The sequence below is a fragment of the Macaca nemestrina genome, chromosome 4, assembly GCF_043159975.1.
Source record: "Macaca nemestrina isolate mMacNem1 chromosome 4, mMacNem.hap1, whole genome shotgun sequence".
In the NCBI taxonomy this organism is placed as follows: domain Eukaryota; kingdom Metazoa; phylum Chordata; class Mammalia; order Primates; family Cercopithecidae; genus Macaca; species Macaca nemestrina.
In genome coordinates this window covers 68,193,417-68,212,012 of record NC_092128.1, presented here as the reverse complement: position 1 = coordinate 68,212,012, position 18,596 = coordinate 68,193,417, and the positions used below count along the sequence as shown (strand labels likewise).

At 38.0% G+C, this 18,596-nt stretch overlaps 1 long non-coding RNA gene across 1 annotated transcript in view; it reads right to left on the bottom strand.

The window, feature by feature from the left end:
* Positions 1 to 791: 791 nt before the first annotated feature.
* Positions 792 to 18,596, bottom strand: part of LOC105475455 (uncharacterized) — a 30,937-nt gene continuing 13,132 nt past the window's right edge. Inside the window, exons 2-4 of the long non-coding RNA XR_983361.3 lie at positions 18,168 to 18,276; positions 10,344 to 10,368; positions 792 to 1,920 (exon numbers count right to left, since the gene is read on the bottom strand). This is a non-coding gene — a long non-coding RNA (uncharacterized lncRNA). The remainder of the gene's footprint in view (positions 1,921 to 10,343; positions 10,369 to 18,167; positions 18,277 to 18,596) is intronic.

The following is an 18,596-nucleotide window of genomic DNA, read 5'->3' as shown; positions in this document are numbered from 1 at the left end:
AAGCTCAGCCTATATTCTATTATAAAATTGAATATTGGATACTAATATCAGCCTACTAACTTTAGCAATATTAAAAATTAACAGCTAAGAATCAAAATAATACAAATAATTATTTTCAGATCCTTACTCTTGTTATACTCTTAACACTTAATTGGAATTCACCAAATGTTTAGTTCCCCTAAAAATGATTGATAATGTTGTTACAAATGATTCATAAGGTAATAACGGCAATAAGCCAAACTTTATTTATTCATGCAATATTCATGGAACTATATAATTCAGTATGTCAGCAATTATATTAATATCATATAAATTAATATACTTGCATTGTATTAAGTATGGGACATAAATTTCTAAAATGGCTTCAAGAAGAATTTTACATATGAAATATTATTAAAAGTACATGCATTATGGTGGTCATAGACACCATTCTATGAGTGCAGATGCTATGTACTTACTTCTATGAGGTGTAGCTCTTAGCCTGTGATAAAGTAAGAATTTGTTACCTAAATTAACATGCCTTCCCAAATTAAACAACTTACCTTCCAATAGAAAGATCAGGTTCCTATGAAGTTAAGGACAAACATGCTAGGCCATGGGAAAAATGAATAAATAAATGAGACATCTTCATCTGGAAAATATATATATATATAATATTCAATACTATCTTAAATCAGAATCAGAAACCTGGCTTCAAGTCAGTATAAAATCTATCAGGGAAAGTACCTAATATCTAAATAACAATAATCCAAAATAAAATATAATTAAATACAATAAAAGAGTACCAGACTATGAGATTATATTTCAAAGAAGGAAGAGAAGGTATCCAGCTGAATAATCTGGCATAACCCATTGAAGAGAAAGTATTTGAGTTGCATGTTGAAGTATCTGGTAGGATTAGGACCCATGGAACTGAGAAGGATATTCTGGATAGAGGAAATATCATAAGCAAAGTTGGAGTGAAAATTCCTGAAACATATAAAATGTCCAGAGAATAGTCCCACTGGTCAAACACGCTGTATATGAAGGGCAGCCCTGAGTGATAATATTGAGAGGATGGTGAGAGCATGTGGGGAAATAAAACTTCCCTATATTTCTCCTGTAAAAATTTTGAGCCACCTGAGACACATAAATGTATACAACATAAAAATAATGTTTGCTTTCCTTTCCCCTAGAAACATTTAACTAGTCACATATTATGAGGATTACATCTGCAGTAATTTGCGGAGTTAATGATGCTGATCCAAGAGTATGATAAAACTTCTCTTCTTTCTCCTAGAGGAACGATTTGTTACAGCCTAGATTAGGCCCTTAGGTTAAGCAACCAAGATGTCAAGAAGACTGTCTTGCTAGGAATTTACATTTCAAAAAATATGAAGCCCAAACCTTGGCGATATGTTTAGGTCATAAAAGCCATAGACACTAGGGCTTACTTTTTCCTTGGAAAGGTATATTTACATATCAAAAAGAGTGAGTGCAGTCCAGGATCCTATCTATCCCATCTTTCAGAAGGGAAGAGTGACAGATGATAAATCCATTGTTGTTTCTGTTATCATCTCTCCTCTACCAATGAAACTTAATCACTTGCCTTGAAAGTTTTCATTAGAGTTCATCATGTTGCCTATAGGTCTGGGTGTTACAGACCAATGCAGCAATGTTACTGTTGATGTGGTTGTGAGCATCAATACAGAATACTTTTCTCTACCCAAATGCCTGGTGTTTCTGCAGTATTCAGATAGATAAGTAGGTACAGACATACATGAATGAGATGGGTAACATCTCAGAAACCTCAAGGTTCATGAGAAACAGAGTCATATCATAAAGAACTTTAATTGTCAAGTGTCTAGTTTTCATTTTAAAGTGTTTCCTTTTGAGTGGTGTCAATACCTTCCAAAAGCTTCTCCAGATTTCTCAGTGCTCCTGTAAAAAACAAAGTGGTACATTATCACCACAGACATTACAACTGCTTCCAGAGAAACAGCTTAGTAAAATAACAACTCTATAAAATGTTGCTGCAGCTCACAACGGAGAAAGTAGAAGGTGAGCAAAATCACAATAAAGGTTGAAACCTGGGACAGCTTGGTTCAACAAAACTCAATTCTATGAGATTAACCTCCATTTGGGAATTAGAGCATACTAAAGAAATATACAGTTGCGTGTCACTTAACAACATGTATAGGTTCTGAGAAATGCATCCATAAGCAATTTCATTATTACACAGGTATCTAGAGTGTACTTCTCAAAACCTAGATGGTATAGTCTACTACACACCTTGGATATATGCTATAGCCTATTGCTCCTAGGCTAAAAACCTGTACAGCATATCATTCTAGTGAATACTATAGGCAATTAAAACACAATGGTAAGTATCTGTGTATCTAAACATATCTAAACATGGAAAATGTATAGTAAAAATACAATATAATCTTATGGGACCACTATCAGATATGCAGTCTGGCATTGATTAAAACGTTGCTGTATGGTGCATGACTGTATATATCAAGACTGCTGCCTTCAAAGAACTTTTCTGGTAAAACAAGACAAATACACATTTTAACTAGATTAGTGCTGAGATTTTTTGTTCAGATAATAGTTGTTAGAGATGGTTAGGAAGGAAAAACTCAATGTGCTTAGGATACTGTATTTCTGAAGGAAAGATGAGTGTTCACAGAGACTCTTTTCCTTTCTCACTTTGTAATGAGTAACTTTGTTATTTTGTAATCTTCCAAATGGAACTGATAGTTCTCCTAGTTACCCACCACCCTCATCACTCTCTCAAAGTCTCTAATGTCAAAGATCACAAGGATGTGAAAGGCTGGGTTAACTAGATTTAAAAATCATTTAGAAGAGCGTTCAGAATTTTCTTGCTTTTTTTCATATCATGTTCTTGCACTACTGGACTTTGGATTAAGATAAGCTTGAGTTTGTCTTGGAAAGCTTACCTAACCTCTTTGAGACACAATGTTCTCTTCTGTGAAATAATAAGATGAAATTAGATGGCAGGTTTAAAATGTCCATCAAAATATCTGACTCTTAGATGCTCAATATTGTTCTCTGCCCTATTCAAGCCACTTCTCCCATATACCCTGGTCATAGAAGTGTCTTTGAAGTAAAATCAGAGATGTGGGACAATACAGATGTCATTGTGTTGGGAAGAGGTGGATAGTTAGCAGTATGTAAGGACATAAAATTGCTTGGGATTTTCAACTTCAGACACAGACACAGGAAAAAAAATATTGAGAGGGTTCCCTAAGGTATGGCAAGCTAACAAGCCGGGGAACTGATAAATTGTTCCTCCTCAATGGAGTAATACCAATGCTAAATATACAAGTGTGGATAGACAGGGATCTAACTGAATTCCTTAAAACATGTAAACCAGCAGAAATGTATTCAGTTATAGGAAAAGTATCACCACCTCATAGGCTAATCAAAAATGTTTCAGGTTAAGGGACAAAAACATTTATAATAATTCTAAGGTCTCTTAGATATATTTTTGATAAATGTAATAACGTAATGAGCTCTAATTTTCAATGAACTGCATTTTTTTTTACAGGGGGAAAGAACAAAGATTAGAAATTAACTAGATACTGGAAAGTGAAAAATGCCCCTAGTTGAACAACAGAATTGAACCTGAAAGCATTCTGGAAACTCAGGGTAGTCTGATTCACAATGAAATGATTGCACATGGGTTAATAAGCCAGATTAATATCTGCAAATTAATAAAGAAAATATTCCTTTGTATTTTTGGGGTGTGGAATTACTGTCATCATTTGATGAAGAAGAAGTTTTAACTACTAAGTCAGCATGTTTTCACACTGCTGCCTGGTTGCAAATCTGAAATGACATAAGGCACCAGCTTTCTTTACAAACCTTAAAGCTTGGAGGAGGTACAAATCAAATTTGGTCTGAATGTTGTAGTTTTGTTCTTCAAGAGGTACTATTTATGTTTAAGAGTTCTTCTTTGTTTTATAGAGATCTCCTCGGTTAATCCTTTAGTCACACTGATTTGATGCCAAGTTATTGTTTTCCAAATAGGAAATATTTAAACTTCTTATCTGATTGGTTTTACCTGTTGAGGACAGGTGTTTTGTGCCTCATAATTTTCCCCTACATACTGATTTATACTTCAATAATTTTCAAAATTCTTGGTGAATTTCCCTTTGAAGGTTTCAAGTCCCCTTAGTCCCCAGAATAAATTTATTAATTTATTAATGTTTCCCAAATAGAGAAAAAAAACCCTATTGGGAATATTGTGTTAATTATTTTTCTCAAGTACATCCACCAATATTGGTGCATACACTTCTCAGGAAATTAAATATTGCATTAGTTCAATATGCTTGGAACGTTTGAATTAAAAAGAATTTTTTAAAAATGGTCCCAGGCTTCTTTTAAATGATGTTATTAAAAATATAAAGTTCATATTCTAATAGATTACTCAAGAAGGTTACTGCATACAGATTTACCTAAGTTCTTGTTTGTTATTATCTGTTTTACTGTAGTCTTGCTTGGTTCTGGAGGGACAGTTTGACTGAATATCAAATACACAATTTACACTATTTTTTTCTCATTGAGCATTTTTTTTAAAGTACTGCTTTAAAATTTGATTATCAAAAGACTGATGTCAGTCCAATATATCTGTCGTTGCAAGTTATATATTTGTTTATTTAGGTCATGAAGTCATGAGAATTTTTCTTTTAACTCTGAAACCTAATGGTTATTAGAATATGTCTTAAAGTTTATTAGTCTGGGTTAATGATAAACTAAATTTTCTCATAAACGGTATTTTCTCAAGTACCCAGTGAGGTCTTCCAATTTTTAGTTTCAAACTTTTTATTTGGGAAGTTTGAAACTATTCTGGGAAGTTTTCTGTGATTATAATTTCAAGTATTATTTTCCAATGTTTTCATTAATACTTATTTTCTAATGTCTAAAGTCCTAAAGTTTTGCTTTTCATTATTTGTTTTGTTCAGGGATTGCAATAATACACATATTATTCCTTCTCTTTCTATCTTTGTATCATATTCACTGCTTTACTCATTTCTATTCTCAAGTATTTTTCTGTTTTTCTTCAGTGCTCCTTATTTAATTGTCTTAAATCAATTCTCTCATGGACATCTTAAAATCCATTCTTCATTGCTATGTTAATTCTGTCTTTTAATTCCATTTCATTTTTGAGTTCAATCAACTTCCTTTTAATTTTTATTGTTTTTGTCCATTTCTAGTCTTAGATTTTTAATTTCTGATTCAGATTATTTTTTCAATTCTTCATTTATTTGTGAGACTATCTCATTCCATTTATAGTGTTGACTTTGAGTTTTCTTCTGCTTCATGGTTGTTAGTCTGAGGGAAAATTTCCTCAGTTAATATGTGTTGAATTTTGTTTTCAGATTTCTTTCAAAAGCTCATTTTGAATCTGTTAATCTTCTCTTGTCTATTTTTTTTATGTATGGTATTACATAATTTTGTGTTTTACAAGATTTTTAATGTAATGATACTCCTCTCTCACAGAATTTCAAAACTCAAAAACTTTAATGGTTTTGTTTGCTTTTATGATAGGCAATGGGATTGTGAATTATCTAGTTTTGTGTTCCCCTTTTGTCTTGCAGGATTCAAAACTGTCCTCTTTCATTTAATTCACTATCCCATTAGCCAGAGGCACCTCCTTTATGGTTTATTCTTCCTCCAAAGAAATTATGTGTGTTAAATTCTCCTTTTTTAAATTGTGAAACTCTTTAACATCTTCTCTGTGGCACATGCTCTGTCTTACCTGGACATTATTTTAGTATTTTTAGACAAGAATGGACTTAATTTTTCTGGCAGAGATTTTAGACCTTATGCCTTATTGTTTATTTCTTTATCTCCTTCCTGTAGTGTTTCTAGATCTGTGTTTTCTTTCCAGAAATGTCTTGCAGTGGGATTGGAGTTGGACAACTGTGTAAGAGACAACACACTAAAACATCTTACAGCTATTAAGAATGTAGGCATGCTCTGTATGCAAATTAGGCCTTAGAAGTAGTTTTTTTTCCCATAACTTAATTTGTTCCTCTTATTTTCTATATTATTAATATATAGAAAATGTTGGAATGAAATACTGAAAGACAAGAATATAGGCAAAAGCGACCATTGTCTTTGTGCATACTTATGATTTTTAACCTAGCAATATATTTATATTTAAAATATGGCTTTTAGGCCATGTACAGTGGCACTCACCTGTAATCTCAGCACTCTGGGAAGCCGAGGCCAGAAGATCACTTGAGGTTAGGAGTTTGAGACCAGCCTGGCCAACATGGTGAAACCCCATCTCTACTAAAAATACAAAAATTAGCTGGGCATGGTGGTGGTTGCCTGTAATCCCAGTTACTCAAGAGGCTGAGGCAGGAGAATCACTTGAACTGGGAGGCAGAAGTCCCAGTGAACCGAGATCACATCACTGCACTCCAGTCTGGGTGACAGAGAGAGACTTCATCTCAAAAACAAAAAATAAAATAAAATGTGTTTTTTGTAGACAGACTATAGTTAGGTTTTGCTTTTTTAACACATTAGGACAATCTCTGTATTTTTATTGATTTTATGTCATTTATATTTAATACAACTATTAACATGGCAGGGTTAAAATCTATTATATTGTTTGTTGTTCTATACTTGTATATTCTTTGTTCACTTTTTTCTTTTTGCTGCCTGCTTTTGTGTTAATTGAATGTTTGTTATGATGCCATTTAATTTTTACTTCTGTCTTATTAATAATACTTCATTGTTAAAACAGTTGCATTAAGGTTTATAATTTATATCTCGGTTTTATCACAATCTATCTTTTAATATGAATAATGTTAGAACTTTACAACTGTATCCTTTCAATTCTTGCCTCAAATTCATTGTACTATTATTATGCATTTTATTTTACCTATAAATATCACAATACACGATTATTATTGTTGCTTTAAATACTTATTTATAGTTTAGATACTGAAAATTAGGGAAAATGTTTATATTCATTTTTACCATTTCTAGAGCTCTTTATTTTTGTGGGTAAATTCAAATTTGTATCTGGTCTCATAATCCTTTTGCCTGAAAAACTTGCTTGATCATACCTTGTAGCATTGGCCCATTGACAATAAATGCAGTTACCTGTTGATTTTTTTCTGAAAAACAAATCTTCATTTAGACTTTACTCTTGAAAGATATTTTCACTGTGAATAGATTTCTTGGTTTACTTTTTTTTTTTTTTTGATACTTTAAAGGTGTCACTTCATTGCTTTTCTGAATTGTGCAGTTTTTGACAATAACTGCTACAATTCTTATCTTTCATTCTTTCTGTGTAGTGTTTTTTTTTCCCTGGCTGCCTTTAGCGATTCTGCTTTATCTTTGCTTTTCAGCTGTTATAAATCAGGCATTGTGAAAAATTACAAAGTACTCTTTGCAGAAAAGTTTCTACATAATATTTACCCTAAAATATGTGTATTAGAAATATCTTAATTTCTAGTAAGTATATTAAGTCTCTGAGAATAAAATTGATTACTTTAATTTAAAAATAATATGAAGATTTTCATAGCTATGGTAGCATTTTACTTGACAATATTAAGAATGAAGGATCCCTTTACAGTTTAAAATATTTTTTAATTTTTCTCTGCTCAAAGATATAATCTAATAACAGATTGCACCCTAAACTAAAACACTGTAATAATAAGGAATGATTTCAGATATTCTAGAAGGGCATGTATGTGAAAGAGATTTAAAAAGAACCAAATTATATATTGAGAACAAAAAAAATACAATTTTCACTAGAAAGTATTCATTTTATTATCACATATGACTACTCTTTGTACAATGATTTATAACATGCTAGAAAAACAATACTTGAATCATTAACTCTAACCTCATATTTTAGAGCTGCAAATAACTAAAAGAGTGTAATTGGATTGTTTGTAATGCGAAGGCTAAAGGCTTAAGGTGATGGACACCCCATTTACACTGATGTGATTATTACACGTCGTATGCTTGTATCAAAATATTCCATATATCACATAAATTCATATACCTATTATCTACCTACAAAATTTAAAATTAAAAAAATGTAAAAGAAAAAATAGAAGTTAAAAATTTTAAAAACAACAAATTCAAAGATAAATTAACAATTTCAAGATGGCAATAGTAAAGAATTAAGCCAAGCCAAGCATGGGGCCTTTCTGACTGCGGAGCTCTGTGCGGCTTCTTAGGTCATGTGCCTATGAAGTCATCTCTCCTCCCAAGTCAGCTGTCCCTTCAGCCTTATGACATACCTTCAAGGAATACATGATGCCATCCCTTCTACCAGGGAAGTGCTCCTGTCATTTCTCACACAAAATTTTGATAAATTGTTATTTGAATGAATACTAATTAAATAATACATACTATAAATCAATATTATTGAGACATTTTTATTATATTCTACATTGCCTATAAGTGTCTAGAAAGGGGACCTGAAATCAACAGGATTAGCTGGGCTTTCACCAAATAATGGGTGAATAATGTACAGAGAAACGTCCAAATTGCATTCTCATGTCAAGGAAGAGTGAAGGTGTATCCTGTAAAGGTCTGTTCTGTCTTGATGCTCTGTAATATATATTTATCCAGGCCACTGTGTGAGGGAATTTTCTGTGAGAAGCTGCAGTTTAAGGAATTTCACATTGTTGCTGGCACACTTGGGCTGTGACTTATCAAGTGCACGTGTGATTCTTACCACGTGTACACACAACTGCTTCCCACTGCTGCTTAGAACTATCTTCACCCCACATGTCTGCCAGAGGCCAGGACTGTGACCTTTTACTGAGGAGCTATAGAAGTGTGATGTCATCAGAATCTTGCATTTTCTTTCCTTTTCTACCAAAAGCTTGTTCCATTTGGTCTTGCAAGCACAACTGCTTTCAAGCCGACTTACAAGTTTGTTCACATGCAAGGGAACATTAAATCAAAGAATACATATTGCCCATTTGTTTCATGAAAGTACCCATTTGCTGTTCCTTCATAGTTTGTATTGGAAAAAATGATTTAAAACATTCATCCATCCTTCTCTAAAAGTAAGGTGAGTGAGAAGGAGCAGTGGTGTTTTGACAGCTTTTCAACAACTGTCTCTCAGGGAAATGGGAGCCCTGCTTTGTTGTGTTTCCAGTGTCTGTGGTATAAAACTCCCACCATAACCAATTTCAAGCCACCAAATGATGTTAAATAGGTCACAAAATTTCTGAAGACATAACAGTGGAGATGTTTTAAAAATTCTGTGTTGGAAAATATTTCACTTTGTTTGCAAATATTCATTAGTGATTTTTACCAAAATCACACAATTACTGGGGCAAGTAACTTCACCTTTTTGTCCTTTTCTTTCATTCTACAGAGCATTCCTGGAGAAACAGGAAACTAACTTGACCATTACTAGTTTTTCTAATTTCAAATGGACCTTTCTTTCCCTGCTATGCAGTCTAATTTTACTCATCTCTAATGATTCTCTTTAGTTCATTCAGCAAATTCCAAAGTGTTTCTAATCAAGTCAAGCCTTCACCCCCACATTTAATAGCACTGGTTTTGGATGGTAACTTCACCTCTATTTAAAAAGAGAGATGAGGGCCAGGCACAGTGTCTCATGCCTGTCATCCCAGCACTTTGGGAGGTCAAGGTGGGCAGATCACAAGGTCAGAAGATCGAGACCATCCTGGCTAACATGGTGAAATTCTGTCTCTACTAAAAATAACAACAACAACAACAAATTAGCTGGGCATGGTGGTGGGCTCTTGTAGTCCCAGCTACTCAGGAGGCTGAGGCAGGAGAATCGCTTGAACCCGGGAGGCTGCCATTGCAATGAGCTGAGATGGCACCACTGCACTCCAGCCTGGGCAACAGAGCGAGACTGTTTCAAAAAAAAAAAAAAAAAAGAGAGAGAGAGGGAGAGAGAGATAACATACATTTTAATTTTTGACATCAATTAAACTTTATATGACTCTATTCTTTCTTCCTGTAAATAACAGAAATATGAATGTGACTGCCTGATTACTTGTGCTGTTAATTCCTACCAATTATTTGTGTTCCAGTTATATCATTCTCCTTTCTTATTTCTGTCTCCTCTACTGGAACTTTTCACTCAACCAACCACATATGCACAGACTTCTCACGTTTAAAAAACCACCTTACATCCAGTGCCCAGATTTTGGTTTCTAATACAATTCTCCATTTAAAAGAACCAGAGCATCTTGGTTGATTTAGGAACGAACAGGGAAAATACAAGATGAGTCTGAAGTACCTTGAAGTATCAGAAATTAAAAAGCACTAAAAAAAAAAATCTCATAAAGCAATCTCAGAAGGACACAGACACCAACCTGAAGGAGCTCCTAATGTCCAAAGCTGGAAAATAAAATAAATAATGTAGTGTTAGAGTATAATCTAAAGTCTAAAACAAATATGTGTAAGTCTGTATTGATTGATTAAATAAAGAGAGAAAAGAGACAAAGTTTCCTTATAAGAGGATCTAAATCACACACACACACACAAAAAAATAGATAGATAGATAGATAGATAGATAGATAGATAGATAGATAGATAGATAGATAGAGAGAGATAGATACTCTTCTCTCCAAAGGTGAAGCTTAAGTTCCCCATCCCCACTCCCATTAAGTGTGGCAGATTTGGTAATTGACTTCAAAGAAAAGAATCAGGAAAGGAAAAAATAGTAACTTTACAGTGAAAAAGCCTGGAAAACGCTACCTTAGCCAAGTGACCAAGGTTAACATGACCAATGATGTCATGTGGATTCCATGTACTCCCTGGTATAAAGGGATGAAAAAGGCACATCATCTCTGTAGTATTCTTTCCAAAAACTCATAACCCAATCTAATCATGAGGAATATGTCAGATAAACCCAAATTGAAGCAAAAATACATGACCAGCAATCCTCAAAAGTAAAAAGGTCAGTACATACAAGGAAAGGTTGAAAAACTGTCACACATCAGAAGAGACTAAGGAGATGTGTTGACTAAATGGAATGTGATAGCCCAGATTGGCTCTCGGAAGAGAAAAAGAACGTTCATAGAAAAACCAGTAAAATCCAAATAAAGAGAAGTATTTAGCTGATAGTAATATACCAATGCTGGTTTCTTAGTGTTGACAAATGTACATGGTAATCTAAGTTTATAACAGAGAAAACTGAAACTAGATGAAGGCTATGTAGCAGCCCACTATACTATCCATGCAATTCTGTAAATCTTAAATTATTCCGAAAATAAAAAGTTTATTTTTAGAAGTTATGTTATCTGACTCACACCCCTCCCCCTGCCACTGCCCACCCTGCAACTATTATTCCCTCTCTCCAACTGGCAAATACATAGTCGTAATGAGAGAAGCAATAAGGGTCTGGGGGCAGGAAACCTAAGGCTGACTCATGCTGACTGGATACCAACCCCTCCTTTTTATGTGTGACAGTTGCTGCCTGGAAGTTGGAAAATGAAAATACCTCTGATTGGTCCCCTCCAGCAACCAAGCAGACTGGTTGCAGGCCTACTCTTCAACCAACCAGACTGGTCACGGACCACTAGAGGGAACCAAGGAGAAACCTCTAGAGAGTATATAAATCCAGAGGGTATGTAAATGCCAGAAAATTCTATAGCTAGTACTCCTGAGCCTCTTGCTAGAGCTGGCTCCCACCTTGTGGAGTGTAGGCTCATTTAAAAGAAATATTTGCCTTCGCTGCCTTGCTTGTGCATTTTGTCCTATTCTTTGCTAAAAATGCCGAGCACCTGGACAACTACCCTCAACTAGTAATGGTAGTAATGACCTTGTCTTTTAAAATGAACTGCCAGAATTTTAATGGCAACTAAGCTACTAAAAAAGTATAGTTATAAATGTTTAATTTTTTTTTTTTTTAAGACAGGAGTCTCACTGTGTTGCTCAGGCTGGAGCACAGTGGTGCTATCCCAACTCACTGCAACCTCTGCCTCCCAGGTTCAAGCTATTCTGCTTCAGCCTCCCCAGTAGCTGGGATTAAAGCTGCCCACCACCACGCCAGGCTAATTTTTGCATTTTTAGTAAAGACTGCATTTCACCAGGTTGGACCAAGCTGGTCTCGAACTCCTGACCTCAGGTAATCCACCCGCCTCAGTCTCCCAAAGTGCTGGGATTACAGGCGTGAGCCACCGTGCCTGATAAATATTTAAAATACTGATTTCCACTGAGGCTCCCAGTGGACAGTGAGCTCAGGTCATGGCTTGACAGACCTGAGCAAGGCCAGAGGGGCAAGAGAACCGAATCTGACAAATATCGAAACACATTCTAATTGAGGCCTTCGAAAGGTACGCTTATCCTGGTATTACTGTCATAGGTGAACTGGCCAGAAAACACAGATTCCCAAGCCATGAATCCAGGTTTGATTTCAGAACCAGAGAGCTTGAATACCGAAGAGAAGCCACGGAAGCTCCAGTGTGGAGGCAGTCTGGGCACAGGCCCCAATCGCTCACCCCGGTCAGCCTGGGGTGCTGGCCCCTGACTACTCCTGCCAGCAGAGCTTCCCAGGGGTTCAGAGGAATGTGCGCAACTTCTCCTGGGAATCAGAGGAGGCTTGGGGCCAAACTCTCCTCTGAGGGCACGCTGGTGTCTCAGGCCCGAATGCCCCGGCCAACACCACCCTGACCTGGAGATGGCAGCCAGTGCGCCCGGCCAGCCTTAGCGAGACGTCCCTTTCTCTCCGCCCTTGGGCTCAACACTGCTTCCAGGTACCACTTGCCACCAGCCCTTCCCACAGTTGCAAGCTATCAGTGCTGGGCCTCAAGTTCGTTCCAGGGCACCTGGCCTGCTCCCAGCACGAGGCAGGACCCTGCGGGGACCCAGGACCTGTCACCGCGGAGCTGCAGCCCTTGTGGTTCTGGCAGCCAGGAGAAGCGGCCGGGGGGGGGCGGAGGGGGACGGTGGGTGGGGGTGCGCGGGGACCTGAAAGCAGCCCTCTCCGCCACCGCCCCAGAAGCTCTGGCCACATCCTGCCTCTCGGCCTCTTTCCTGGCCCCTGCACAGCCACCGCCTTTGTGCAGGGCCCTGCTAAGCACTAGGAGCGTTTTCCTTCTCTTCCTCTCTAACCCAACCCGCCTGGGAGGCCCCAGAGGACCCGCTGCAGGGTCTGAACCTCTGGGGGAGCTGCAGGGCAAACCCGTGGAAATGACCTAAGTCTGTGTCCTGCGCTCCTCAGTAGCCTTCACATTATGAAAACTGAAGAGGAATATTAAGATTTGTATACTTTGTCGTGGAATGGCCTCCAGACATACTTTCCAGGGAAATGAAGTTGTCAGAATGGAAGGGCCTCAGAGTGCACCCGACTTTGGGGTTTTTCTTAGATGGGAGAAAAAAGGATCGACTTTATAAAATTCGTGTGTCCTTCCGTTTATTAACCAAATAAACATGGCGCGTTTACAATGTACAAAGTCTACCAGAGAGAGGGATTTGTCAGGATGAGGACTGTTTCGTAGAAATGTATTATTTTGTAATCAGTAAAGCACGATCATTTCTATTCTGGTCATTTCTGTGTCCCCATAATGGATTCTTCTCTGGCATAGTGGTGACTTCCCTCGACCAGGCTTTTGTGCTGCTCCCTGATCCGACCTTGCATCTCCAGCTTTATCCAGCCTTCTTTTCCATTTGTCCAACCAAATGGGGTTCTTTACGGAAGCCGAGCCTGCACCTGCCCCGGGGCCGTTTCCTGAAACAATCCCCTCCTTGCAACTCGCCCTGCAGGGGCCTAGCAGCAAACTCCAAGGTAAAATTCCTACCCAGCCTACATCTTTCTCCTGTGCTGGATGCTTCCTGCCTTCGAAAGAAAGAAATTCATGTCTTCTATCTAAGGGTTGACAGGGTCTAGCACACTGTTTCTCCCCGCTCCAACATTTGCCCAGCTATACTGAGAGAGAGGTAGATGGAAAGAAAGAAGGAGGAGGGAGGAAGGGGGTGCCCGCCAGCACAGAGGTGATTCACTCAAGGAGGGAAGGCGGACGGTGATCCCTCATGGTCCCAGAAATAAAGACCGTCTCATTTTGGGGGGATACTACACCTTTGTGGTTACTGAATAAGTATGTGGTGTAAGTTAGAGATGAAACTGGGGAGACAAATGGCCCAGCACAGTCCAAAACCAGAATCCAAGCGCAGTGCTGCTTGTCCACAGAAGTGCTTGCCTGATGGTTAATACTGAGTGTCAACGACTGGATTGAAGGATACAAAGTATTGATCCTGGGTGTGTCTGTGAGGGTGTTGCCAAAAGAGATTAACATTTGAGTCAGTGGGCTGGGGAAGGCAGATCCACCCTTAATCTGGTGGGATCCATCTAATCAGCTGCCAGCAAATATAAAGCAGGCAGAAAATGTGAAAAGGAGAGACGGGCCTCGCTACCCAGCCTACATCTTTCTCCCGTGCTGGATGCTTCCTGCCTTCGAACATCACACTCCAAGTTTTTCAGTTTTGGGACTTGGACTGGCTCTTTGCTCCTCAGCTTGCAGAAAGCCTATTGTGGGACCTTGTGATTGTGTAAGTTAATAATAAACTCCCGACTTTTTTTTTTTTTTTTTTTTTTTTTGAGGGGGAGTCTCACTCTGTCACCCAGGCTGGAGTGCAATGGTGAAATCTTGGCTCACTACAACCTCCACCTCCCGGATTCAAGCAATTCACCTGCCTCAACCTCCTGAGTAGCTGGGATTACGGGTGCGCTCCATCACGCCCTGCTCATTTTTGTTTTTTTGTTTTTTGTTTTTTTAGTAGAGAGGGGGTTTCACCATGTTTGTCAGGCTGGTTTCGAACTCCTGACCTCGTGATCTGCCCACCTCAGCCTCCCAAAGTGCTGGATTACAGGGGTGAGGCACCGCACCTAGCTCTTTTTTTTATTTTATTTTTTATTTTTCATTTTGAGACTGAATTTCACTCTGGTTGCCCAAGCTGAAGTGCAATGGCACCATCTCAGCTCATCGCAACCTCTGCCTCCTGGGTTCAAGCCATTCTCAGCCTCCTGAGGAGCTGGGATTACAGGCATGCACCACCATGCTTGAATAATTTTGTATTTTTAATAGAGACAGGGTTTCTCCATGTTGGTCAGGCTGGTCTCGAACTCCCAATCTCAGGTGATCTGCCCACCTTGGCCTCCGAAAATGCTGGGATTATAGGTGTGACCACCATGCCCGGCCAAACTCCCCTTTATATATATATATTTATATATATATGTATTTATATATATAGATTTATATATATAGATTTATAGATTTATATATGTATTTATATATAGATTTATAGATTCATATTATATATATATAGAGAGAGAGAGAGAGAAAGAGAAAGTTCTGTCCCTCTAAGAGAACCCTGATTAATATAGCTCGTCACATGTTTCATCCTCTGCATCACCTTATCAATCTGGGAAGTTAGGAAAGAGCCGACACATTTAGAAATTGAGCGTGTGACTGTTGAGTATGTAACTGACATGGAATTGAGCATGTAATCTATCTGTTCTTCCCATTTGTCCGATGCAAGGATTGGTAGTGGGGTTGGGGTGGAGGTGGGCTCCTGGTTCTCATGGCCCGGCCACACAGCCTGAAGTCCAACACCAGACTACATCAGTGCTTCAGGCTCTGATGCCAAAAGGCTCCAGCATTCATCAGTAGACTTATTTGGGGCCTAAAACTGCAGTTCCTGCATACCCATTGCCACTTACCTTCTTAAAATGACAGTCTAAACTGAAGGGGGCTATAGGATTTTCCACTAACCTGTGAGAGCCTGGAAGGCAAAGGCCCACAGTCCAGTGTACCACGGTCACTGTGAGGGATCTGTTGAGTGAGGGGAGGTTCTGGACGTCCCATTGCCAATGCCACAAGAAGGTATGAGAACAGAGCTGCCCGGCAGCGGGAGTGGGAGGTAGTCTTCTGTTGGCTTGCTCTGCCATGACCCTTGTGAATTTTATCAGCCACTTGAACCCTCCTCTTCACTTCCCAAGCCTCTTCTGGATTGTCTCTGGCCTAGGCAGCTGACCTGAGAAATACCCTTGCAGGCTCTTCCCCACCTGGGACTGGGTTTCAATTCTGGCTCCCACACTCTTGATGTAGGGACCTAGGCAACCTTTCTTCTCTCATGGATCCTGGTTTCTTAACTACAAAGTGGTCTGTGAGTGCCCAGCCCAGTCAGGGAGCAATAAAATAAAGAAATACATAAAAAGAGAAAAACATAAAAATAAAAACAATAGAAAAGAGCCAACTCTGCTGTTAATGTAGGGAAGATAGGACAAACAGAACTACAAAGGCAAATGACAAGCTGGAAAAAAAAAATTAGAACCTTTACAATGGCAGACAAATTAGTAAGTTCATACAATGATTGTTAAACAAAAGTCCTGAGAAGCAATTGTTTTAGTCTGACCTCCTGAACTGGACCCTAGCAGACCAAACCAAATTGATATGGAGTCACTCAAGCTAAATGCCACATAATCAAACTGGAAAAGCAGATAAACCCCCAAAATACCAATTTTTCTTTGAAAACAGGATATTCCAGTCTACATGAGTCAGCACAATGTGGAAGATTCCTCTGCTTTAGCTCTTACAAAAAACTAATCTGAAGTAACCTGATCTGACGAAAACAAGTCAGCTTTTTTTTTTTTTTTTTTTTTTTTGGAGAAGGCGTCTTGCTCTGTCGCCCAAGCTGGACTGCAGCGGCACCATCTGGGCTCACTGCAACCTCCGCCTCCCAGATTCAAGCAATTCTCTGCCTCAGTCTCCCAAGTAGCTGGGACTACAGGCACATGCCGCCACGCCTGGCTAATTGTTTGCATTTTAGTAGAGATGGGGTTTCACTGTGTTGCCCAGGCTAGTCTTGAACTCCTGAGCTGAGGCAATCCACCCACCTCAGCCTCCCAAAGTGCTAGGATTACAGGCGTGAGCCACCACACCAGGCCAGCTTTTTTTTTCTGTTGTTCTCCTCCCCTGTTCCCACCTTACAAAACCCACTGTTCTGCCATTGCCCAGTGGGAACTCTCATTCTATTTTGTAGAATGGACCTGCACCAATTCATAAATTTCAAATTAAAGTCAGCTAAATTTGTTGAAAAATAAACCAAAATATTATTAAATTATGCAGAGTTAATAATCTATCCCTAAAGGGAACTTTCCAAAACTTTAGCCTTCAAAATCTCCAAAATAGTCAATCAAATATCTTTATTACAGAAAAAATAGCATTTATGCAAGAAGCAAGAGATTTTGTATGGGTAATAAGTTCAGATGTAATGCAAAAAATTTTGGAAATTTATATTACTCATTATTATTTAGCATTCTCCATCTTTGAAATGGCAAACTTCATGTTAATACCAAAATATATTAACATCTTCATAGACCATTTTCATCTATTTTTCCACAAAAGCTATTGAGATAAATGTAATACACAAAGAAATACTGTTCAAGGTTAAGGAGAAAAAATGTGGGACAAGGATAAAATCTTTATGTCACCAAGTTATATGACTGATAGCAGCTAGAAAACTACTGTGCAGACCTTCTCATACTGGTATCTCAGAAATCTTTTGTGTATGACTAACTGCCTTGATAAACTGCAATTACATTTATAGCAAAAGGTCCTAGGGAGGAAAGGTATTGACCCAGAGAAAATGAAAAAATCCCAAGGCATTCTTTGAAGGCCATTTGTGGCCAAACTTAAATAATTACAGTGTGAGCCCAGCTCCTTTAACCATATAGCTCTTGAATTCATTTGTGAAGCAACAAGTGCATAATGTAGGCTAATACCTTTTTAGTAAGAGTATAGCAAACAATGCAGTAAAAGTAAAATCAAACTGTAATACAGAAATATTACACTACTGCAAATTGCAAGGTCAGCTAGATAATGCTAAAGAGCTACTTTTCTTTTGTGATAATGGAGTTTATTGGTAGTCATTTAAACATTTAAATTAATGTTTATTTTTATCAAAGTTACACAGGTACATAGTCTCCAGAGTCAAATAGATATGTAAGGCTTATCATAAGAAACCATTTTCTGAATTACTTCATCTCTGTTTCTCAATCTTGAAACAACCAAATTCAATCATTTTAGGTGATACTTCAGTATATAATTCTGATAACCTTTTATATATCTATATGTACTTATTGTAACAGTAAACATTAGTTTTCTGCATCAGAGGCAAACCTATTATTTACTTACAGAATATCTTGCTTGCTTTCTTCACACCCCATTATTCACACACTAGTTGAAAAGAAGATGGAAAATGTCACTTGCACATCCAGGAGATCTGTATTACAGTAGAGGACCCCTGAAATTATGAAAATGGGCTATTATATAGGAGCTGTCATGTTCATTCCTCCTCTTCTCCAGAAAGGGAGAGAGCACAAAAGCATGCCTTTCTGGCAGATTCAGGAAAAGATCTCTACTCTCAAATGTAAGCATTAGGCGCTGGAGGAGACAAGAAAGGTTTTGTTACCCTGTTACCCTTTGAGTGGGAGCAGATGGCTTCACAATGAAGCAGACAAGTGGTTAGGGTGTAAAGAGCAAATGGAGAGGGCAGGGGAAAAAAAGTCATTATCTTTATCACATGTCAATTTCCATTGTTCAGAAAGCCTTGACCATGCAGAA